Source organism: Oenanthe melanoleuca, chromosome 1 (genome assembly GCF_029582105.1).
Source record: "Oenanthe melanoleuca isolate GR-GAL-2019-014 chromosome 1, OMel1.0, whole genome shotgun sequence".
NCBI lineage: Eukaryota > Metazoa > Chordata > Aves > Passeriformes > Muscicapidae > Oenanthe > Oenanthe melanoleuca.
In genome coordinates, this window is record NC_079333.1 from 53,913,347 (window position 1) to 53,938,078 (window position 24,732).

The following is a 24,732-nucleotide window of genomic DNA, read 5'->3' on the forward strand; positions in this document are numbered from 1 at the left end:
GCATAGATAATTCTTCTGTCAGGTTTGATGCTGGGATGTATATATGTATACGTGCTTTATTTTTAAAAATAAAATGAAAGAAATTGACTGGTAAATAGAATTTCTCTGACTTGTAAAAAGGTCATTCAAAGATGGGCCAGCTAGACTGTTAGTGTAAGTTGCATCTTAAAATATGAAGTTGGCAGTTGTGTTCCTGTTGGACTGAAGTATATAGTAAAAACAATTAAGAAATAAAAGAATAGAAATTCCTTGATGTGCACATGTAAAATGTGTGAAGTAATATAAGCCATCAAAAAAAGCAGAAGGAGAAAAAAGCAGTTATGCAGAATTAAACTCTGTTCTAGTTTGCAAAATGCTTATGGGGTTTTCAGTTATGCAGATACCAAACTATGAATTAAGAATAATTTGAAACTTGGAGAAATAGCTGTTAGGAAGAATACAGAAATACAGACTCATTCTCAGTTGTGTTTTGTAGAATGTAATGCTTAACTGCGTCCTCTAGAGAAGGCTTTCAAACACATGCCAACAGTTCGGGTCTTTCACTTTCTTAGGGATCTGCAGTTTTCTTAATGTTGGCTGTGCCAAGCTTTGTCACGTGCAATATCTTTCCTCTTGGTACATATTTCTACACTAGAAGATGGAGTTTGACTTAATTTTAGAATGTGTAGAAGTAACAGCAGCATGGAATACTTGGGAGGTTTTTTTAGGTGGCTCAAACCTGGTAACCTTAAATGCAGATTGCTTTTCAGTCCTGTTGCAAACCTATCTTAGAATCTTGCCTTAAAAAGGAAATGGAAGGAAAGGAGGTATGTTGGACTTCCATAGAATTCTTCTGAAGATTAGGCAGTATTTTATTAAATATAACCACTCTTTCTGAGGAAACATTTGACCTTTACATATATTCGATAAAGAAATCAGAAATCAGGCAACGAATTTCATGCTAAGAGTATTGTCAAGAATATCTCCGTTGTATATTGTTGTCAGACTTGCTTCAAAATGAACTGTGCCTATTGTAGGTAATAATTGTATACAGAAATGTTAGATAATGATTCAAAAGATAATGTTGTTTTCAAGAGGGTTCATAAGTTTTCCAGCCATAATGATTCTGTGATACTGTTTTGCGTGTTTGCCTGAGTGCGTGGGAAGCTCTTTATCTGCCCTGGATTGTGGTTATTTTTATCAATGAAATCTTTACTCACATGAAGGAAAGAGAGTCCTGTGAGATTCAGTGTATGGTTAAACACTCTCCAGCCCAGATCAGTCACTGGGGTAAGTTGCTATTTTGATATGGCTATTTGATATCTGTCTTTTTCCCTGCTCTGAATAATTTTTGTGACGAGAGTATGCCTAGCCGAGAAATAGATCTTATTGTTTTTGTATGTATTCTTTTATGATACTGTTTTCTTTCTTGTATACAACCTAAACCAAATGCTAATATTTCAACAGATACAGAATGACAGTCAAACACTACACACTGGTATGCCTATGAAGAGGCACTGCCAAAGTTAATTGTGTCTAGTGCAAAAGCTTGGAGTTCTGGCTGATCAAAGCAGGTAGGTGTGAAGGTGCTTGCATGGAGAGAAGGGGACAACTCAATGCAAATAGTTTTACATAAGCAGAACAAAATTATAAATTTAAAAAGGCATTTACCTCAGCTGACTGAAACATTTTTATAATAAAACTTGTGATGGTCTTATTCCAAGTGATTTGGAAAAAACGACACAATTTTAATTTAATACTGAAATGTGGGTGAATTGAGGCACTAGTCCAATAAGGAAAGTTAAGTCAGCAAACCTTCAGAAAACATTTAATTAGCTAATTAAAGACATTATATTTTGTATGGTAGTAGCAGTACAAGACAATTTAGAATGCTTGTTTCACATACTGTTAGCACATATTAGGTAAAAATATAAAAATGTAATTCTGATCTAAAACATCTGACTGCACATGAGACTTTAAACTTGTATCTTGAACCTGCAAGTCAGTATATTACAGAGGTATCATGATGTGCTTGCACATCATTTGCAAGTCATGACTGAATCAGTTCCTCTCCACTGTCAACTGCTCATGTTAGACAATAATAAGCCTCTGTTGCATCACAGACCTATTATTGCTGAAGAACTAATACAGCTTACAATAGTATTTGACATCACTTTGTGTCTGAGCAGTAACAGTTACTAGAAAACTCAGTCCAGTTTTGGCTGTAGAGTACTTACTGATTCTAAAAATGAAGAAGGGATCAAGCCTGTTGCTCTGACTGCATGCTAAATTTATAAACTCTAACAGTAAAGAAACCCTTTGTAGAAATCAGGATTTGCTATGGAAAGTAACATAAGTGCTCATATATGAAATACAAGTTTTGAGTGCTTTCCAAAATAAAACTTTTTGAAACTGATGACTTAAAAAAAACCCAGTAATTTGTTTAGCTTTTATTTATCAGTGCATCCATATTGCCCTTTCCTAACATTAATCTACTAAATATTTATATTGGAGTAAATATTGCATGAAAGGGGAATTTCTCTGCTGTGTTTGAGTTCTCCAGAGATCCCAGACACCAGAGGGAAGTCATGAAGTGTCAAAACTTACAGAGAAAAGCCTTGAGCTGTTCTCTTCTGGAAATTCAGATAGGACCTCAGTCCCCTCCAAAAAACCCACCAAAAAGAAAACCAGAAAACCCACCCAAACCACCACAAAATCAAAGCATCCAGTCTGGTGTGGCTGGTGGAACAGCCAAAACAGTGAAACCACTCCTAACATTCCTTTTGTGTGGTATTTTAGATTCCAGGTTCTACAGAGAGCCAGTCTAGAAGACTGACCAGAGAGGTGTAGGAATTATGTGAAGATTGAAAACTCAGTAGGAGAAACTGTGCTTTAAAAAAAACTGTGTAAGAAATTTGTTACCTAATTGTATGTAAATAGACTCAAATTATTTTAAGCAAGCTGTGTATCAAGAGCTACAAAGCAAAGTACAAGAACTACTGTTGACTTTAGGAAACTACAGGTTTTAGATCATTTTATCAAGTAAGTTTAAGGTATACAGAAATACTGTAACCTTTATTTCTGTAGTTGGCTTTCTTAAGCAGAAAAAGCCCAAATAAATAGTCATCATATGATGTCTTTAAAAAGTTTGCTTTTTTAATATTGGCTCATGCACTCTGCCCAGAAGCATAGAATTTCCCTAAGACTGAAAGGAGATGTGTTTTTATGACAGAAATGTATGTTAGTGCCAATAAAGTCTGTTAATCTGATTAAAATGTGGTTTAGTTAGGCCAAAAAAGGTTTGCTCTCAACTGTACTTGGCATAAAAGCTGACAATAAATAAAAAGCATGTTAATGAAGGCATTTAAAAATATTCTTGCAATGTAAACAGTTTTAAAAAGGAAAAAATAATTATAACATTGTTTAGCAAATACCCATTTCTTTAATTGCATAAAATTGATGCATCTATTAGTGGGAATTGTTTCTACAAGGTAGCATTTTCTCTGCCCAACCAGTCATTCAATTTTATACCTCTAGTGTTTTCCTGTTGTTGTATATGTGCCAAAAAATATTGGCTGTGTTTCTCAAATGTGTGGGGTTGTGATAGCTATATATAATTTCAGAATTCTGTGTCATGCTGAGTTCAGAAAAGCCAGGGCTTTTAGCCACTCCTAAACAGGAGTTTGTGGAGGGTCTTTCAGGGGTTGGTACCTGTGCCAGTCTTAAGTAGTATTGTCTGATGCCTTGTCTGATAATCTAGACAATGCTATGACACTCTGGGTTTTAGTAGGCCTTTAAAGAAGTTGAGCACAAAGCATTTCTGGAGAGATGCCAAATGCTTTTTAAACACCTTCCGAAATTTAGAAAGTCAAGGTTTTTGCCATTCTGTTTGTTGGCATATTTATCTTTTAATGACAGGTTGCATGATAATCTTAAAAATAATGCTTTGTCCAAGGTTTTTGCTGTTTTGTTTTCTCACCATCTTGGGACTAAATAACATTATCTGATGTAGCTGTTATAATGTTCAATGACTTTTACCCTTCTCTCCATTCAAGTCTCCTCTTCTTGTTCCCCCTAAAAAAAGCCCTAAACCAGAAAGTTTTGGAAAACTATGTTTTTTTTTTTTGTAGCTTGGAACTTAAACAGCATATGTCACTCCTGTGATACTTGATACTTTGATACACATGCCATGTTGGTGCTAGTTTCCAGGATAAAGATATTTTACTAAAATTTTCTGTTCTTGTAATGTTTATTTTGAATAACAGTTCATCTGGGTGCTGGTGTGTAGATCGTGTGGTGGGTTTGCAGCCTGCACATCTAGAGGTGTAAAGGCAGCAGGACAACAACTAGAAGAGCTGCAAATGTTCTGCAGGGGTAGTTAAACCTTAGATCTAAAATAATTGTATAGTGCTTTAAAAGTTCATTTTGAGGGTTGAGAAGTACTTGACCTGACTGCAGATAACTTGAATCAGGTATGGCAATTTGTCCTGTTTTCTATGTTCTTTCACTTGGATCCAGCAGTTGTTGGAGCTGCAGTATTAGCAATATGAAAAGTATTGTTGCTTATATTCTATACCATTAACCAAATATGGAGATTCAATTTTTTGCTTATTTTACAGATGGTATCCTGTACAATTTGCTCACAATTGTTTAAACTTCCAGTTTTTTGGCTACTGAGCTTCTGCTCACTGCTGCAGAAAAATGGAGACTACTGCTCACTGACTCATGAATTGGCTGTGGAATGTGCCGTAGAGAAGAGGAAAGCACTAAAGGGAGTTTTCCCCTAGTGTATTTATCAGCAGTCAGGGCACTATGGAAAGACATTGCAGAGATTCTTCTCTTTGCCCAGAGAAGATGAGGGTATTGATTATAGGATTCCTTACCATCTTCCATATGCTGACAAACAGGACTACTGGTGCTTTCCTGACTTCATCTCTATCTGTATCACCAGCATGGTTTTTTTATGTCATCATGGCCATCATTTCTTTCTGCTTCCACCTGAAGGATCCCATCAGAGCTTGTCTTTGAGGTAAACCAACAAACTACAGTGCAGTGGCTGAGAAGAACTGTTGGATATTCAGCTGCTTACTTAAGCTGACTTAACATCCCATCTAGGTAGTACAAATCACTTCTAGTGATTGATGTGAGGCAGCTAAAGAACTTTTCCCAAAATTCCTGTAAGAGGGATTCAAGTACTTTGGGTGGTCTTTTCTAGACTTCTTTTTCATTCTTTTGAATCTTCTTAAGGGCGATGGAGTACTTATTAACATTTCTCATCTCAAAATGCAGGAAGATTTAGTTGTTTCAGCCTGAAATGCTTATCTCTGTGTAGGAATTAATCAGGCTAGGATTTTTGATAGCTAGAACATAAAAATTGCCAACCTCATTTATTCTTTACAGCTCAAGACAAGTCTGCTTGAGGGAAGAATTATGTATGAAAGGATAGAAATAAGAGTTCTTCCTTGGTTGTAAAAGGAGAGATATCATGATCTTGATGTACGAAAAAGAATTTAAAAACAAATCATTCCTAACAGCTTGTTTCAGATTGATCTTCCAGAAACTGTTCAGCTGTTTCTGTGTGAACACCAATGGACAAAATAATCATAATGCCTTTTATCTTTCTCTTAAATTGCTCTTTGGATCTATGTGTCTTCTGCTGAAGAAGAGACATGGATCAAATAAGACCAGGTACTCCTCTCTCCTATGCTCCTGAAGCTGTGATGGGTGATGTCAGACTGTTTACTGTATTGAAGGTCATCTGGAGTTTTTTCCATGGAGTAGGGTCTTTCATGTGAAAGACTATTTCTTACAGAGGTTCTAGTCAGATTGCTGTTTGAAAGGAACCTGCAATAAGCTGGGTCATGCTGCTTTGTCTGGGCTGATCTGCTCTGATACCTTCTATTGTTTTGAATGTCTTGATAACTTCTGTTGCTGGAAAAGAATATTGACTTCTGGAGTCAGTAGTATTTGTGGGCTTCAATGCATTAGCTGAAATGAAGGCTGTAGTACTGTGTATGGCATTATAGTTATGAATGATAACTAGTATTAGAGCAACTTGCAATGCCTTGAATCTCAAGAACTTTCCAAATTATCTGGTCAAAAAGAACCGTCTAGTCACAAGGGAGTCTTTAAGAAGAAATAATGCTTTCAAATGCTATGCTTTTGAAATATTTTTCTTAGCCAACAGATACAGAACAGTAGAAACTTGCATTGAACACATTCTGTTTACTGTATTTTATCTTCTTTCATTTTTCTTCTGTCTCCTTTACTTGAAGAGGAGAGTACAAACATCAGCCTGGAGACATCTCTTGGCCAAGTACATTTGTATTTGTGTCCATCACTTATTCTTTCCGAAGAGGAAGGCCTCCTTTCACAAGAACATGCATGTGGGATGAAAAGACTGAGCCTCACTCTTTTATCTTTGAAAGCTGGCCTGAAATAATGAGACACTGTTTTGTGCAGTTAAAAGGCACAGGAACATATCTTGATCTTAAGTTGATGAAAAGTCGTGAAACTACAATATAAAAGAGCCCTATTTTTGTGAACCACTCTTTCTGTTTAGACTACCTCTTACCTTAGCTTGAGATACTCTAATCATATTCAGGAACAAAGAAGCAGAGTATCATTCTGCATGTCTGAGCAGCTTCTCTGGAGAGAGCTTGCTGATATTTCTGTTTTAATTACTTTAGAGTATCAGGATTTGTCCTTGATGGCTTTATCTGTCACTTGTTTAAAAAACAAAATGTTTCCTGTATGCTACTCTTAACTGCAAAATTGCTGTGGTTTTAATGACAAAACCTTCCCTTCTCCCCACCATTTTCTTGTATTATTTTGAGTACAAAGAAAGAAAGTTTTATTTGAGCAGGTGAAAGCTTGTAATTGAAGAACATGCGAGGTATCTAACCACATGATGCTATTTTGTTAAAGTATGTGCTCTAGAGGAGAGGATGAAGAAATACCACCAATTGTCCCAGAATGAATTAAGCAAAATTCTTCAACCATAATGAGTAATGTACCTGCTTGGTTAACTGTTGGATCATGCTCTACTTGATGTCTTAAGAGCAGAGAAGAGCCTTCCTGGTAAAACGAAGGTGCCTCGCATTCCTCATCACAATGACTGCCTCACATACAAATACCTGACACTGTTGTTGTGCAGAAGGTACTGCAGTGGATAATAGCCAGTAAATCCATATGTGAGCAGCTATCCCTGTAGCTGTTGGAAGTCCAGTGACTTCTGTTTTGTTGCATGTGGGCTCCATGCTACTGATAAAATTTCACAGGAGTCTTAACCAGCTTTCAGGATTTGTGAAGGAGAAAATTTCAGCTGTAACACATTATTTTTGTTTATTTTTCATGTAATGATGACTTCTAGGGCATTTGGTTTTCAGGAATAAAAAGAGGAGTATTTTAGAAATCCAGAAACCAGATGCAGGAATTTGAGTAGGCTCTTATCTTTCACAGAAATCATAATCTGCCTAGGTTAGATCAAAAGTTGTGGCAACAGCACTAAACTGCTGTTAGTGTTCAATCAGTCTGATTTTTGCAAATAAAGTAGAAGACTTAAGATTGGACTAAGCTTTATGGAGGAATTGTGAGTGGTGTTAGGAAGTCTTTGGTGAGGGAAACATTCAGGTAAGTATGACCATTTCTTCTAAAGAGGTTGTGGGGAGTTGTTCACTGCATTGCAATAGATGCTATTTTTAATTCACTTGAGAAAAAGTGAACAGAGGAAAGATTTGGATTATTTTTCCAAGAAATGAGCACTTAAATTCCCCCCTCCCCCCCACCTACATCTACTTGTAACAAACAGAGAACTTTCTGGACAAAACATCTTATGATTGATCTCATCTGTTGGTAGATGTCTTAATAGTCTTGAAAGTTCACAGTTCAACACTTTGGGGTTGGTTTTTTTTGGCATCAGAGCATGAAAAAAACTGCATGTCTAGTACTCATCTCTTGTCATCTTCCCCTATTGCAGTGACTATGTGTATGTCTCTGTGTGGCAGAAAATGAGGGAATACAGATCATTATTCAAGAAGTTACCAACTAGCACTTTTCCTTCCCCTCCAGTCTTTCTGCCTCCCTATCCTGGAAGTATGGAGTCCCTGCCTCAGCCTACGGCTTCATTCTTTTTCCAGCTGCCCACAAAAGTAAAGAACCAGTGTGAGAGTTTGAAGAAAGAATCCGCTCAGAGGACTGAGTCTCAAGCAAAAGCTCCAGGTTGCAGACTCAGAAAGAAACTTCCTTTGGGGAAGGATCTGCTTCCAGGATTTGCTCGTCTCTTTTTCCTTGGGCAAACAGTTCTTGAAGCAAACAACAGGGTTGCAGGTAGGTAGGGCCCCTTTGAACTGCCATCTGCTCAGGTGTGAAGGATAACTTTATGCTGTTTCTCTATGTTTTTTTTTTTTTTTGGTTTTTTTTTTTTGTTTTTTGGGTTTTTTTTTTTTTTGTTTTTGTTGATATTGTCTTCTACTTCTCTAGGCTGAGAGAGGAAAGGAGTGTGAACATTGTAAAGAAAAAGTGTTGGGGAGAGAGAGAGGAGAAAAATGTTCTGGGCACTTGGAAAGAATGCCTCGGTGTAAGCTTCCTGTCTGTGGGTCATATTTGTACTTCAGTTCTGTGAAGCACTAATGACATTCTTGGTGTGACCCTTCTCTAGACAGGAAACTTAAGTCAAGAGCAGAAGCTGGTGGCTGGAGCCAAGATAAAGCCAGTGATTGTGTATGGTCCATAGCCACAGAGTTTCATCTCCTCCCTGTCTCTTTACACTAGTGCTAGGTTTGAATGTGCAATAAGGTGGAGATCATCAAATGAGTTTGAAGTCTGACTTGATTCCCAGCACTGAAAAAGTTCCCCAGTTCTAAACGTGTAAATACATTTCTTCCTTTGGAGGAGCCTATGGCTGCTGGGTTTGTAAAGTCCTGTTCTTTTGCCCATGTGAAGGAAATAGACTGGAACACTCTGTTTAAGGGGATGTGCTGCTAACCCACACCATCAGCAATCCCTCAGGCCCAGAGAAAGGGAATCAGCTCAGGTAAATTCTGCCTTTCTCACTTCGTGCTGTGCAAAGCAGCAGCCTCTTCCTTGCAGACATCAGTAGCTCACAGTCAGACCTTTCTTTTTCCAGCCATGTGATTGCTGGCTCGGGAAGTTTATTCTAAATTCCTTTTTGATTTTTAGCAAAAGAAAGCACTTGAAAACTGGCAATGAAATTCTAAGGATATTTTACCAGTTCCTCTTTGGTGCTGAGTTGAAGTCATTTGGAACTATGTTACATGCATTATTGCTTTGTTGCATCTTGTGACTCTCTCTCCCTCTTCATTCCCTCCAAATTGCTTCAGGACACCTTCTAATCTTTATACTGCATCACAAGCCTTCAGCAGAAGATCTTATGTTGCTGGAAGATGACTGGGTTTGGATCTTGGCCTTCCCTAAGCAGGATCTCCTGGCAAAAAATGGGATTGGGAAAGACATGACTCCTTTTTCCATCACACAGAACCACCCTAGAAATGGAGGCCTAGGCAGAAAATTACTTCTAGTGCGTCGTTCTTTAGGAAATGTGTTTGGCCTTCCATGGTCCTTTTACAGTGTCGTACAGATATCCTTTATTAAATCTAAACCTGGCATCTTCCTATCTGAAGCTCAAGTCAATAAATCCAAGATTAAGAGTTTACAGGTCTAATAATGTGGTCGGGTCTTGCTGTCTCTTGCATAGGAGATGCCACATGAATCTATGAAACAGGGTTCTGCTGTGGTTCAGACTGTTACATTTGTAAAGCCTTTTCTACTTACATTAAAATTATTAGAAATAATATTAATAAAGGTTCTTGTGAAAATGGTACTTAGACTTCTACCTTGCTGGGTTTACTTAAAAATAAATTTGAACCAAAATGTCACAATGGGTAGTATGGGAAATAGTGCATCTTTTGAGGTTTCCTGTGGCTTTATGTCACAAAAAAGTATGTTGCAACTGCAGAGCATTAAAAAAGTGGAAATCTTAGATTTTTTCTTTAAGATTGAGAAGTTGTTTGTTAGAAAGCAGAAAGCTTTTAATTGTTTTCCCCCTAAGGGATTCTGTAGTCAAACTTAATTAAATGTCTTGCAGGATCTCAAATGAAAACCTTATGTTTGGCAGTAGTGAACAGCACACACATGCCTGTGTACTTGTGTTGTTCTCACTATAGGAAATTGGTTTCTAAGAATGGGACTTACTTCAAATATTCAGATTAGGAAAGGGGAAAGTTTTGTTCTGAAGCTGAATGTGAGAATAGGGGGCAGGAGGGTGTACCAGCCCTCTGGCAGTAGGTAAAGAGCACTTGCATTTTTCTGTTTTCTGCTTCTGGCAGTTGAAGTAAACTAGCCAGATGCTTGTACTTGAATCCAATTAGTTTCTTAAATCACTTACCACAAAACATTGTTTTTAAACTAATGCCTAGATCTTTTGCTAAATTCGCCAGTTTATTTAAATTACTCAATAGTCACATAGCCCTGAGGCTACTGCTTCATGGCAGTTGTGACTTCTTACTATTCTGGAATGCGTTGCAGTCCTAGTACATTCTAAAAATAATTGTTCAGATGGTGCTGTTGAAGTACATACTTATGTAGTGAGCCATTTTCACTGGACTTTCTGAAATTGGCTTTCTGTTGGATGGTTTTTTAATATCTTATTTTGCTGTGATTATCAAACTTGTTTGTCTTGCTGTTTCTGTGGTTATTAAGTAAAGTGCTGAATTTATAACCTGGTATTTTTAGAGAATTGATAGTCACATGCCTGTGTTAAACTATGCAAGCACAGTAACACTTGTAAACTTTGAAGTTTAAGAAGAATTCAATTTAATATATCAAATTCAATCCTATTATAATAAGTGGAAATATGTATGTGATGACCTTAAAATTGAGTAGTTGTTACAGATACAGAGGTGAATTGTGTATTGAACAGAGGTGATCTAGACATTAATAGCTGAAGATCTGTGGGTCTTAGAAGTGAGTTCTATCTAACATTTGTGACTAGAGTTTTGTGCCAGCAGGGCTTTTAGTTGAAAATACCTATTTTTCAAATTTCTAGTCCATTTAAGGTCTGATATCCTTTGTGCCTTAGTAAGTATACTTACACTTGCCTCAGCCACAGTTTTTGGTCATTTTGTTCTGTAGTAGGTAAATTTAGGACTGTCAAATACTTACGAAACAGGCACTGAGGACTGTTTGTTACTGTGTCTCAGTTTCTAAAATGGCTTTACTCCTCCCTGTCACAATTAGGGAACAAAACTACCAAAACAAAATACAAACCAAAGTAAAAAGCCTGTTGCAATTCTACAGTCAGTATTTTGATACTTGTCTATCACCATTGGGTTAGCATGTTTCTGTCATGCTCTGAGTTTTACAGCTGGAATCCTGGATTCTTGATACATCCTTAGAATAATAACTCTTGCCTTTGTGTTATTAAATAATAAAGATATCTGAAAAAATTTTCTTCTTGTTTATATTGTACTTGCCATAAATGTATGTATCGAGTGACTCTTCTGACAAACTCCATAATGCCAGGAGACATGGAAAAACACTGTACAATTTCAGAAGTTTTTAATGCCTGGTACCAAAAGAATTTTAAAAAACAGGCATATAAAATTGCTATTTTTCCTCTTTCTATTTTCTTAAAGATTTCTTTGAGCATTTGAGCTACCTAACTCACTTTGTGTAATCCTTAATGTCTTGACCAGCTCCTCCTAATTGTTTCATAGCCGGTCAATAAAATCCTGGCTTTTGACACAGTTTTTCCTTTCCCAGAAGAGCTATCTTGTTTAACTTGAAAGTTCTGCTTTCTTCTTTTCACCTTCTGTCCACCCTCTGTGGCTTATGCTGCAGCTTTTTCTCTGTTACAGGATGCTTTGAGGAAATACCCTGTAAAGATCAGGAAATTTGAGGGAAATTCTTGCTGATGTTGCTACTTCAGCCGGAGCTAAACTTTTAATTTGTGTGAGAGATGCTTTGTCAGTTTAGTTTCTGGAAGGGAGAGGTATCAAAAAGTGTTATTTTTGTAAACAAGAAAATTGCTTTGATTTTAAAAACAAGAAAGTGAGACTAAAGGGCATAGGTTCTGGGGTGTTTGTATCCCCTTGCTTTACACTGAGGAGGTGGGTAACAAAACATGAACAATTTGCTGTGATTTTCTGAAAGCCAGACTTGTTCCATTAGCTTTAAGTGCTTTAAGTTGGACTTCATCCTTTCAGTCTTGTTTGCAGGACATGAGGATTTGAGCAGGTAACATTTAAAAATTGAACATCTGGAAAAAAATATGTTTTCAGTTCCTTTTTTAATTGAAGGAAGTCAGCTCATACCTTTGTTTATTAGACATGAAAGCATCCCTGAGTCTTGAAAGAGTGAATGTGATTTAGGGGTAAGTTTAGAAAAAGTAGTTTTAAATGAAAGCTGAAAAAAGGCATTTTCTGAAAGCAGTGGTGTCAAATGGTTGAACCATTCCAGTTTTTACGAAGAACTTGCAGCTGCACGGCTCCTAGGACAGGTCCGTAAGTTGATGTCAGCAACACGAGGTGAGTTGGTGGGTTGTTGCAGGAATTGCTATGTTTTGCTATTTAAGTTGGGTTGTCAGTTTAAAGAGCATATTAAGTTTGTAGTTCTTTTGCTGATGACAGTGACACTTCCCTGATCACTTGCTAATTTTTTAAAGAATACAAATTTGCTGTTCTCGTGAACTATATTGTATTGTTTGGTTTCCTTGGTTGCTCTCACATAAGTGGCTTTGCTATTTCCCTGGTAGAAAGTGACATTTCTTGTTTTTTCCATCTACTGAAGAAGTGGAGATCAGTAAAATGCGTGGGTTTTAGCCTGGTGTTAAAGAACAGCAAGTGAAGAAATTGTACCTTGCACAAATGTGTGTCACTTTCCATGGGGGCAAGATAATATTTTATTTTGAGAGAGGGTTGTAGGAGGTTGCACAGTTAAAGAGGCGTATGGCTTTTGGTGGTTTTTTTCTGGGTAGCTACTTCAGCAATTATAACTATAGCAGTATCTGACCTCCTCTTGCCAGATTCAGGTTAAGTATCACCTTTAATTCTGAAGAAAATGACTTTTCAATAAATAACAACTTGTATGGTTATAAATGGATTTAATGAGATCATAATTGGCCTTTGAAGATAGAAATGTGATTTATATGGATTTTCCCGAACTATAACTTTGTTCTGACTTGAACTGACGTTTCTTCATTGGGTGGAATTACTTTAGAGCTCACATTAAGGTATTCTTATCTGTTTGAATTTTTCAGAAGAATTTCCACATACCTGCTGCTGATGTGTTTAGAAATGTTCTGAAAAGTAAAATTTAGCTATTTTTAGAATGGTTTCCTAGTCTCTGGTACTACTTTATATTAGATGAGAAAGCATGGGGAAAAAAGATTTGATTTGCAAAATCTTTGTGTGCGTATATAAACAATGGAGAGATGAAATCAGACAGAAGTATGTAAGAGTAAATGAAGAACAGCTGACATCAGCACAGCTGCTGTGTACAGATGGAATGTTCCTGGGTGACTTCAGTGAAAATGAAGCTTAGTTGGATACTGGGACAGCACAGGAACTGGACTAACAAGCAGCCAGTAATGTAGGAACTTTCCCTTAACAGGCATTAGACTTGACAGAAAATCACTCAAAGCAGCTAAACCTTTTTCCCCGCTATAAGCAATGATAGAAAAGTTTGGATTCAGATTTATAACTTATGTGGTTAGGTTCTCTGGTGTATGATAGAGTATAAGTGTTGATTTGAAGCTTTATTGTGCCTTGGGCACTTGTTGTTTTTATCACCTAGTGGTGTCTATAACCTGAGTTAATGCTGCAGCTTTTTTTTGAGGGGAAAAAGTAGGGACAAGTTAGAAGAGCTTCTGAACTTGTACATTTATTCTTGTATAACTTTTTAAGACCTTGTATATCTTCAGCAGCTGCAACACTTGCAGCTGCTTGAAATTAGAAACAGTTTAAAAAATGTAAGAACATAGGAGTAAGGATATTCAAAGAACAACTTACATTAGGTTCCTTCCTAATAAATTAAAAGTAGTGATAGAAATGAGAATATGCTATACATCAAAAGCTATAACATTTGTTGTAGCACATTCTCATCAAACTTTTTAGCTTTTCATATGTTAATCTCTGCTCAGTTTTACCTTTATAGTATCCTAGAGTACAAATAATGTTTTTCATAAATTGCTTAATTGGTTTCTGAACTTTGTAAGCAGTAGTTATTTAGCACACAAAGTAACTAATTTCTTAGAGTTTAGGGAACACTAGTACTTTCTTCTGTTATGTATTATATTGATCATGTTCCAAGAAGTGATTTTTTGTATTGATTTTTTTTTTTTTTTTCTCTTGTACCGGTGATACCTTGTAGGTATATGTTCCCTTGTATTAGTGATAAATTTTATCAAAATTTTTTAGCTATTCTTCCCTAAACTTGGATCTGCTCTGGAGATTTCTCCCATTTATCCCTTTTGAATGAGTGCACTAGTCAGGTCTTTGATACTTCCTTTTTAATTAGCCCAGAACTGCTGGGTTTTTTTAATATAGCAGCTTTGCAAATGAGACTATGAACAGTAATGGTAGGTTTGTTCAGAGAATAAAAACTACTGTTCCCATGTCAGTTCTCACATCATTCTCCAAAAATACATGTTGCTTGTAAGACCTGACTGTATCTCCACTGCTAGCAGTGAAACCAGTGCTTCCAGTGTGGCAGTACTGAAGCTACAGGACATTTTCTTTGTCTCTCCAGTGCAATATTAACACCCAAATTCCTGCTTGTAGTTGAACTCCAGTTACTGTTTCAGATTAATTTTCTGCCTCCTTCAAAACTTTTGAAAAACTGTAATTTTGATGACAGTGTAATAATGATACAAAGGCTATCTGTGCTCCTTGCCCATTCTATACAAATTTGCCAGTTCAACATTTTTCTTTGGGCTTTAGCACCACGTGTGAATGGATGAATCTCGGATCTTCACTTGCTGTTGCACTTAAGCAGTGAATGGTGTGTATTGCCACATTTTGTCACCCTGAACTGCCATCTGTGTTGTGTCCCTCCTTAAGCGCCTGCTGTTTCAAAATCTGCCCTGCTTTTTGATTCTGTATACTTTTTCCTAATGAAATTCTGCTTTCTGCCTTTCTGTAAATACCAAAGTATATGCAAGATATTGTGGCCTGACTAGCTGTTCCTATTTGGTTCTTAGCATAGAATGTAGAATTAGATTGGAGATGTTTGAGAACCACATAGTGTAATCTTCTGGTTTAGTGAATAGTCATATCAGTTTGATTGATGTGTGACATTCACTTATTCTCAGTTCACTACGTTTTGGAACTTTGTTTTTATATGGACTTAATTGGAATAAATCATGTAGTGACTGGCTTTCTGTGAGGCAGGTATTCTTGTTACCTGAAGGAATTTTTTTTCTGCACTACCTAAAAGAAAATGCAGTAAAACTGCTAAAGCCATGTTTGTTCCCTCCTCCTTTGCTCCTGTGTTTGCTCATTAATTTCTTATATAATTAAGAAGTGTATTTACATAGCAAATTCCATCCACCACTTGGAGAATCCATGCAGGTTAGATAAGCCTGGAAAATTCATTGCTTTCTATATGATCCATTACTTAATTTACAAAGTACATTAATATCAATAAAGCCTCACCCTGTATCAAAATATAGGAATTTACCTTTCAATTTTTTCAACAATTACAGTGACTGTAATGTGCTATAAATGCTGTTTCCACCTACCCCCTCAAATCTTCAGCTTAGTCTGTATAAAATTTAGGGTGTAAGTATTTTCTCCTTTTCCTCTCTGTCCCAGGAAGTAGACTTCGCTTATTACATGAGACCATTGGATGGTGCTTCAGTACAAACATAACTAATTTGTTTTATAAGGCATTTGTTTTATAAAGTGTATTATTTACACCCCAAATGAATCTCAATTCCTCCTTTTCACCTAAAGCTAAAGATTGTTCCCTCAAAATTCTGACTTAAACATAGGCTGTCATACAAGGATTTTGCTATGACAGAAATCCCCCTGAGGTAGAATTTTGGGATCTGTAGTATAAAGCATGGTGTCATGTGTGATACAACTTCTCTTTTTAACATGACACAAAAATAATCACTTTCAGAGACTGGGGATTGTACCCTGTTGGGATTTTTTTCTTCACAGCTTGAGGTGTTTTAGAAAGGAATAATTTTGTATCTGTGAACACTGTGACACTTTATTAGAGATGACCACCAATTTTTAATAAGCCCTCTGCCCTTCTTGCCTAGCTGCTCTCTTAGCACATTGACCTTATTTTTTTGTCTGTGTTGTAGTGGTGTCTTCTTCATCTAAAGACAGTAGAAAGATTATTTTTTTTGTTAAATATTTGAATGTTCATATATTGTGTTTTTACTGTGCTGTTACTGACAGTTTCAGCTGAGAATTTCTTAGCCTTTTGCTAAATGAAACCATTCTTACAGATATGGCAACTCGGTGTATATTTTTACTGTTCTTTATAAACATTGTGCTCTTGTATATAGAAGTGGTAAATTAAATACAGATATCTTATTAAAGAACTGCTTCATGGCACTAGGCACTCTTACTGACCTTTAAAATGAAAGCTAAACCCCAAATAAGCTCAAACTAAAACAACTAACATGACTGCCTGCAAAAAAACAGACTAAGATAATGAGTTCTCTGAGGATTCTGGGAGATGTAATTCCAGTGGTCATAAGGAGGTTGGGTTAAGGATGCAGATGACTACTTTTAAAGTGAGGTCATTCAGTGAGAGAGGATATTGTTTCCTTCAGCTTCAAACCATTACTTTTGGTGTCTTTTTAAATTAAAAAAAATGGATTGATGTCAACTCCAAGCTCCTGCAGCTTGTAACAGTAACTTGGGGATGGATCTATTGGATATAATTGTATCTATTTTGTCTGTGGAAAGAGGGTTATGTCTGTAGATAGACAGACATAGCTATGGATCTGTTTATCTCTACAGCTAGATAGAGCAAGTTGGTGAGGAATATAATTTTTGTAAACACCCTTAGTGATTCAAAACTTCTGTTTATTCCATTTGACTTTAAAGATTGTCAAAACCAGACTCTAAGTTGTAAGGGCTTTAAAATAACTTTCCCCAGCTATTCAAAACAGTGTTACTATGCTACAGTTACTTGATTTTTGATGATTCTGCACTAAAGTATAACCGAAGGGGTTTGTCCCCACAAGGAGCAGCGATCAGTCTCTGCAGCAGTGGTGTCCCTCTGTCACTAGAAGCTTTTTTTGCCATCTGCCTGTGTGCTGCTTTGACTTGACCTGAATGCTCTTGCCCTGTAAGGGCGGTGAGGTTTAAATGCAGAGCACAGACTGATTAACGAGGCATTAAGTCAGTTAATTCTTTCATTTTTAAATAAAGTATTAACATGGTTTTGGTGGTCACTGATGTGCATTACAAGTTGAAAGAGATGGCTTATGTAAGCAGTGTGGATTTCTAAACCATTTGGAGTTTTTGGTGGTTTTAGTCCGCAGTCATAAACTGTGGAGTTCACAGAAATTAAGTTGCTGAATCTGCTTGCTTACGATAGCTGTTGCAGTAATGAAAAACAGGTATATTACTAGCTTGTTTAAAGATCCAGGTTTTAAATGAGTTTGGGTATGCAAGCCTCGATCTGTAAATGTGGTTTTCAGAAGGGATTTTCCTGTTTTATAAAACAATGCTAGACTTACTAGGCAAGAGGTAGATTTGCAACTCCTATGGCTTAGTACCTGAGTGCTAGTTCAGTGAAACTTGAAATAAGTGGGCTAGGGCTTGAGGAAGGTGGGAATCATGTCTTCTCGATGGTGCTGAAATAACATGACCTGCAACTTAATTTTTCCATGCTTTCAAAACTTCAGATATGGTGGACTTTAAATATTTCTCAGTCACAACCATAATGGTGTTTGAGATTAATACCAAAGGTCCCAATGGAGAGGAAAATAATTTTAAATTTATGCTTTAGAAGTAAATTCAAATGCTGAAGAGCATGAACTAAAGATTTCTGCTTTGAGAAGGCCCTTTTTAGTCCTGAGACCACCTCTAAGAAGATGTTTCATAAAAAGATCTTACATTCATCTAAGAATTCAAGAGGGTTCATTAATACCACTCTTAATTTCATAGAATTGCAGAATTTTCCAAGTTAAAAGTGACCCACGAGGATCATTGAGGGTTCTGTGGGGAAGACATAAGAATTCTCTATAGCTTTAACAGAGGACCTGTCCTGCAGGGCAGTCTCCTTAAGAGGTGGCTGCTGAATTTTCGTGGAAATGTTATGGTGCTCATGGATAGACAGGTACTATCCAATACTGTTAACAACTTGTAGCATCTTAACCTCTTAGGACTTGTTGTTTTGGTTTATACTGTTGTGAATTGATGTATCCTTGAAGGACATGCTGTTATTTCTGGTTTATATAGTTGCCTGTTACATGTCTGGGGTACCTTCTGACTCTAAACGTGCTTAATTAGTGTTACTGTTGCTTGGATGGGTGACAGTGCATAGGGCAGTGCTTTTCCCCCAAATGCTGTGCTGAGCAGTCCTGCTTGTGCTGTTAATTGGGTCTGTTCCAATATCTCACCTGGAGATCTGGGGCATATTAGCAGATTTTGGATTATGCTAAATAGTTTGTTACAGCATGTTAGAATAGATGTTGTAGTTGAGGCATGTGTAGAGAGAAGGAAGACACAGACTTCAGAAGAGGCTAAGAGTTCCTGGGAACTCTTAACAATTGTGTAAGACTTGGTACAATAACAGAAGTACTCTAGGTTTATCTTGGCACCCTCTCCAGCTGTATATCTTCTCTGTGAAAGGCCATTAGTCATGTTTCTGGATGCCAGAATAAGATAGAATTTATTGCTTGCAGATGGTGTTTCACAGGCAGAAATTAATGATTTCTGCTTATGCAGATATGTGACAGTGTTACACAGCTTGGTTGCAACTTTTGAGTAGTTCTCACACACATCTGAGGCAGGAGTTCTTGGAGACCTTTTCCTAAAGTCTATTTTGATGTTATGTAGACCAACTATAAGTTCTTAACAGGTTAGTTGTTACAACAGAGGAATCACAATTTACTGAAGAAATATACTGCTCTTGCTGACTGCCTTTTAAAGTAGGATTGAAAGTGTAAGTCAGCATAGGAAATGGTCTCTGAGCCATAAAGACTTTTCTCCTTCCATCATACGTATACTTTGAACCAAGTACCACACATGATTTTACATGAAAGGAGAGCCTTCACAAAGAGTAATTAAAATAATGTTGATAAACAGACTCTTGGTGGTCAATCATTTCCTTTGTAATCTGAGTGCTGAAATCTCCACAATTTGAGAATTTTCAAGTTTATGTTTCTCTGATCCATCATCATCATAGAAATTGATAATATTCTCTTTTTTCAGTAGTATTTCCCTCTGAGGATTTTAGGCCATGCATAACTACTATGTGTATCTAAAGATAATTCTTGAAAGGCCTGTTTTTATATCTTCATGTTATCATGGTGATATCCAAGTTCTAGCATAATTGGATGTGCCAGGACTTGGTGTTTAATTTTGGTTCAAAATAATGGCATTAAACTGGTACAAATCTGATGCTATTACATTCAAATTCTAAAGTTATCCAAGTCTGTCAGTATGTGAGTAGTTCTCCATTGACACTGATGGTGGGAGCTTTTATTCTTGTATTGAAATATAATGTAGGTTCATGATAGGATTCTAAAACCCATGACTGTTAATCCAAGTAAGCATATATAATGTACTTAGAAGATTCTGTCTGTCTTGTACCACTTCCTTCTGACTCTCCCTGGAAAAAATCAAATATGTAGTCTCTAGAATATCTTACATTTTAACCTGGAGAAAGAATTGATGTATAGTCCATTATCCACAGAGACTTCAAGCCTGTATGATGCCAGGTAATGCCATTATATGCATATTAAATGTGTATTGTTCTATAAAACTGTTTAACCTGAAGAAGCTATTATTCTGCTTGTAATGTGTTTTTGCTAATATGCAATGCATGCTAAGTAGACATTGTAGTGCTGGAGTGGTAGGAAGTTGCTCTTTCTCTTTAGCCTTACTCTTTCTACTTCTGATTCTTGCTGATAGCCAGATTTTTAAGAACATTGCCCTGGAAGTTGTTTCCTTTTTAAAAGGGTAGCAGTATTCTTCTGTTTTGGCAGCCCACTTCCACTTGGTGGGTAGGACATTGTTCTTGCCACTTCTTCCTCCCTCTGTCCCAGCTGTAGTAATGTTGACTTTGCAAGCAAACTGAAACTTCCTCTCTCATGTTTAATATAGAAAAGAGATTCTCTGTCCTATGTGAAGAGGTCAGTTTTTTTGCCAAAGCAGCTTAAATCTGTTCTCTTATCCTCTTGTGTGGTGTTCTTTCCATTGACATCTGTATTGAGCTTTAGGCTGCAAACAGTGATGCCACAGCTTCCCTGGTAATAGTACAGGTGGGAAATTAATAATCATGAGGCAAAGATCAAACCAAAAAATAAGGCAGTTTGTTAGGAATGTCTGGTATAACCTAAGCATATGGCTGTGTGGGTGGCCATAGACTTTTTGGAGCTCCATGTTTAGAAAACCTGCCTAACCAATATTTGGATGATCCTCTAGCTAGTAGAGCATTCAGTTCCAGACACTTGGTAATCAGAATTTTTGTAGTCACGCCCACTGCTCCAAATTCCTGTCATTCATCTGTCTATTTTAATGTGTCTCTTGTGGAGTAGTTCTAAAATAACCCAGTGTTTTGGCCTGACAAATGGGAATATGTGAGCTCCTCCTGCTGCTGTTCAGCTCGTGTATGGCTGCTTACACCAGTGAGTAAGTGAGATGATGGTTCTGCATGGAAGAATGGTGCATTTAAAAATGTATGCTGACTCTTGCTGGATGTTTGATCTTTCCACAGCATTGACAGACACTCTTTCAGCTCATCACTGTAGTGGTGAGAGTGTGTTTTTTTTATTGAGATTTTCAGAGCCCCTCTCTAAAGTTCAGCCTTTACAAAATTGCTCTGATACAAAAGCCTGTTTTACTCGCCCTTAGCAGGCTTGCCCAGCCATGCTTCCTCCCTCAGCTTGTCTGGCCAAGCTCATTGCTCCCTCAAAATATGAATTTCTGTGGAGTGTTTTGCACAAGGCAGTGAGCCATTTAACAGTGAGACTTGGGAAGGGGCGTGTTAAAAGTAATTCAGTAACAGTAACTCTATTGCTAGGTTGTACCTCATGTCATTGGGATCAAATAGTTTGGAAATCGTGAGGTTTTTGTTCAAGTAAAACCTCTACTTTTCAGAGAAAATGGAAAGGAGGAAGGATCTGAAAGAGCTATCACCCACCCCATGTCCTGGTGAAGGAGAGCACAGGCTTACTGGAGAAGGCAATATGTAGGAGGCTGTGGAAGATGATAGCTTTTTACTTGTAACAAAAACCCAGCCCTGCTTCCTCTTTGTCTGTTCCTCTTCCATTTTCTAATTATTTTTTTTTCTTCTAACTCTTTTTCTGTACATGAACAGATTTGCATTTTGCAGCTACTATAACCACTAGGTAAGGAGTGATGAGTTCTCTCACCTTCTAAGCATAAAATGTTTCATGAATTCCAGATAATGTCTGCAATTCTAGTTCTGCCTTGCTGAGCTGCTGTCTAATTAAAACTTCAGCTTTCCTCTTATCTCCTACACAACCCAAACCTCCTGTATTTTTTAATCTCTTTACACTTCAAATTTCTTAAATACTATTGGTGAATTGGTTTTTGTCATCTAATGATTTGGATAATTTATCAAAAGTTTTAAAAAACCTATTCAGTGTTAGTTAGGTGTGTAACTGTGAACCAAGAGTTCCAAGTAATTTATTTGCTGATAGACAGTGCTTTGTGAATACTGTAGGGTAGATCATCCCGTTGCTTAGCAATAACATTAACAGTCATGAGTGTTTATAAAGCAAATATAATACAATATGGTCAACAAGGTATGTGGTGCTTTTTGTATTACTTAAGTGTCCTGATAACTGTTGGAAAACGTTTATTAGGATTACACATGAGCCAGCACCTGACCCTTAAGAGCAACAACTTGAATAAGTAAATCTGATAAATTATATGCCTGTCTGTTTTAATCTAAACCCCCACAACTTGAAACAAGTTATGAACATGATGATTTTCCAAATACACTAACTTTGAACTTTGAAATGTTATTTTTGTGGCTTTGATAAATACTCTTGTAATGTCTTTGGATGTTCAGCTGGAAATACTAAGGGTGATAGGTTCTGTGATTAAAAGCCTTGTCTCTGTGCACACAGCAAAGCCCTGAGGCACAGCAGTGGGTGGGGGAGCCCGGTAACCCTGTCAGAGAAGTGAGCCCCCTGACCTGGCTCCTGCCAGGGCTGTCACTGGAGATTATGAGCCCTTGGGGACCTGGGTGACTGACACTTGAGTTAACAGAGCTCAGCTGGCAGACTGGGAAGGGGGTAAGAACATTTTGCAGTTGTACACAGCTCAGAATGGGATGGCTGGGTAAGGGACAAGGTTGGGGAAAGGAGGGAATGGTGGCCTTGTGGGGAATGAATCATAGGTAAAATAGAGGAGCAAAGGGAGTTGCTTGTGTGTAAGCAGGTGGCTGGTCAGTATGTTGCTGTGGCCATGCCCTGACCTCATCAGTGCAGTCTTATCAAACTCTAATTGTTTTATTGTGTAAGGGGCTCAATCTTGTGTGTGCCTTTAGGGGTCTCAGTGCCAGCAGCTCAGATGTGACTGTGGGTCACAAGGGCCACGTGGCAGGGTCAGGTGAGGGGGTGTGCATGTGGTGTGATGAGTGAGGACAGTGGAGCAGGAGAGGGAGTAGGTGAAGAGTCTTGGGAGTGGCCATGAAGTCCAGAAAAAAGCCTGTGTGCATCTGTATGATAGCAGCTGGAGGAGCTGGGAGTCCAGGCCAAGTGCTGCAGAGGCTCTGGGTCTGGCTGAGACTCCTGTTAGCGCGTATTTGTGCGTGAAGCAGCGGGAGGCTCTGGGGCCCAGCTGTGGGTAGAGGCAGGGCCGTATCCCAGAGGGCTCTGTGATGGGGGTCTGCGTGTTTGTGAGGGCTCTGAGCACCAGCACAGGGGGCCACGAGGGCTGGTGTGCCTGTGCTAGCAGAGCCCAGCTGCCGGGCAAACTGCGGGGAGCCAAGGCCAGCCGGAGGGCCAGTTCCATGTGTGAGTGTGAGTGCGCACATGTCCGTTCTCCGCAATGGACTTTCACCCGAGCAGCCAGCAGCGGGAAGAGGATCTTGGTGCCGGCTCTATTTACCCGAGTGCTGAGCTTGCAGTGACCTGTGTTGCCAGACGTGTGTGTGCTGTGCACGTGTTTGGTGTGTGCCTGTGGGGAGCTGTGCTCAGCCTCACTACCAGCCCAGACCTTGGGGTGGGAGCTGGGGCTCTGGCGCCCTTTCTGCTGCGCTGCTGGGTTCGGCAGCTGCTGCTCGAGGGCTGTGGGTCTGAGAAATCTCTCCTTACCAAAATTAAAATGATCATCTGAGATAATTTACTTCAGGAGATACTGATTTCAGTTTTCAAATGTGCTGTGTTGGTGAAACATGTAAGAGAAATTGTAGTATAATGGGAAATAATTTCTATGTACAGACTTACAGATGTTGGGGCTTACAGAAAATCAGAAGTCTGAGCATACATAATTTATAACTAGTTTGGAACATATATACAATTTAGAATATAAAATCTGGTTTAAAATACAGCTGTTAAGTATGGCATATGGTGTTGGACAACATTGTTTCCCTCCTAGACTGCTACTAAGTCCATTTTCAGACTGTTCATGAAATCTTTTTAGGAGTACATTGTCATTATTTATTACTTTGCACTTTGTTTTGAGACATTTCAGGGTCCTAGATCTGACCTCGAAACCTTTTCCATGCATGTGTACCCTAAAGCAAAATCCATACAAGCAGCCTATATTGAAGTCTCTCCATTTTCTGGGATAGTTCTCTATATTGATTTAGTGGAGGTTGCAAATTGTATTAAGGCTATAATCTCTGGAATGATGTAAGAAAATTCATCTGAAGAAAAGCCATCATTCATAAAACCTTAGATACTTAAACTGTTACTTAGTAATATTGTCTAAATTTATGTAAGTTGACAAGTTTTTTAAAAATACTTTGATGGATTCTCTCAGCCACCTGTTTGACTGGAGGAAATAGCTATCAGTCAAAAAAAAAAATATAAAATCTCAACAACCTCTATACAGAAAACCAGGAAAAGTGAAAAGCTGCTTGAAGCAATCATGTGAATAAATGTTTGATGCTGTTCTGCTCTGATACTATGCTGCAAGGCTGTTTCAAAATGTCACAGGCACTGTGTAAATAGGTTGCTAGTATAGTCAGCCATATTCTTATACCCTGTACAGATACACCTGTCCCTTTTTTTATTTTGTTTTTAAAATGAGATCACTGAAGAAGCTCACATTAGACATTTGTCATCATTCATGTCTTTTCTATTTTAAAGTAACTGATGTAGGGGGAAAATGAGGAATGATTTACTTCATACAAAGTACATAGTGGTAAAAAATCAGTATGGCTTGTGCTGTTTGGGGAGCAATATGTAGCCCAGTAGCTGAAGACTGATGTAACGCGGTAGAAAAGAGAGTTAAAGGTGTCTTATCTTAATGTAGAGTAAGTTAATGCAATATGTAAAAGCCGAAGAGGCTACTGAATCTGGAAAGAATGAGTTCATTCAAGCTATGTAGGTTGGAATGCCTG

At 37.8% G+C, this 24,732-nt stretch overlaps 1 protein-coding gene across 3 annotated transcripts in view; it reads left to right on the top strand.

Annotated features, from left to right (window-relative positions):
• TSC22D1 (TSC22 domain family member 1) overlaps positions 1-24,732 on the top strand; it is a 90,786-nt gene that overhangs the window by 29,800 nt on the left and 36,254 nt on the right. Inside the window, exons 3-4 of one of the 3 annotated variants that reach the window (XR_008841660.1) lie at positions 8,050-8,307; positions 9,321-11,435. The exons of the other annotated variants lie outside the window; for them this stretch is intronic. The gene's annotated coding sequence lies outside the window, so the exon portion shown is untranslated. Of the gene's footprint in view, positions 1-8,049; positions 8,308-9,320; positions 11,436-24,732 lie in introns of those variants that run through there. 3 annotated transcript variants of the gene reach the window in all.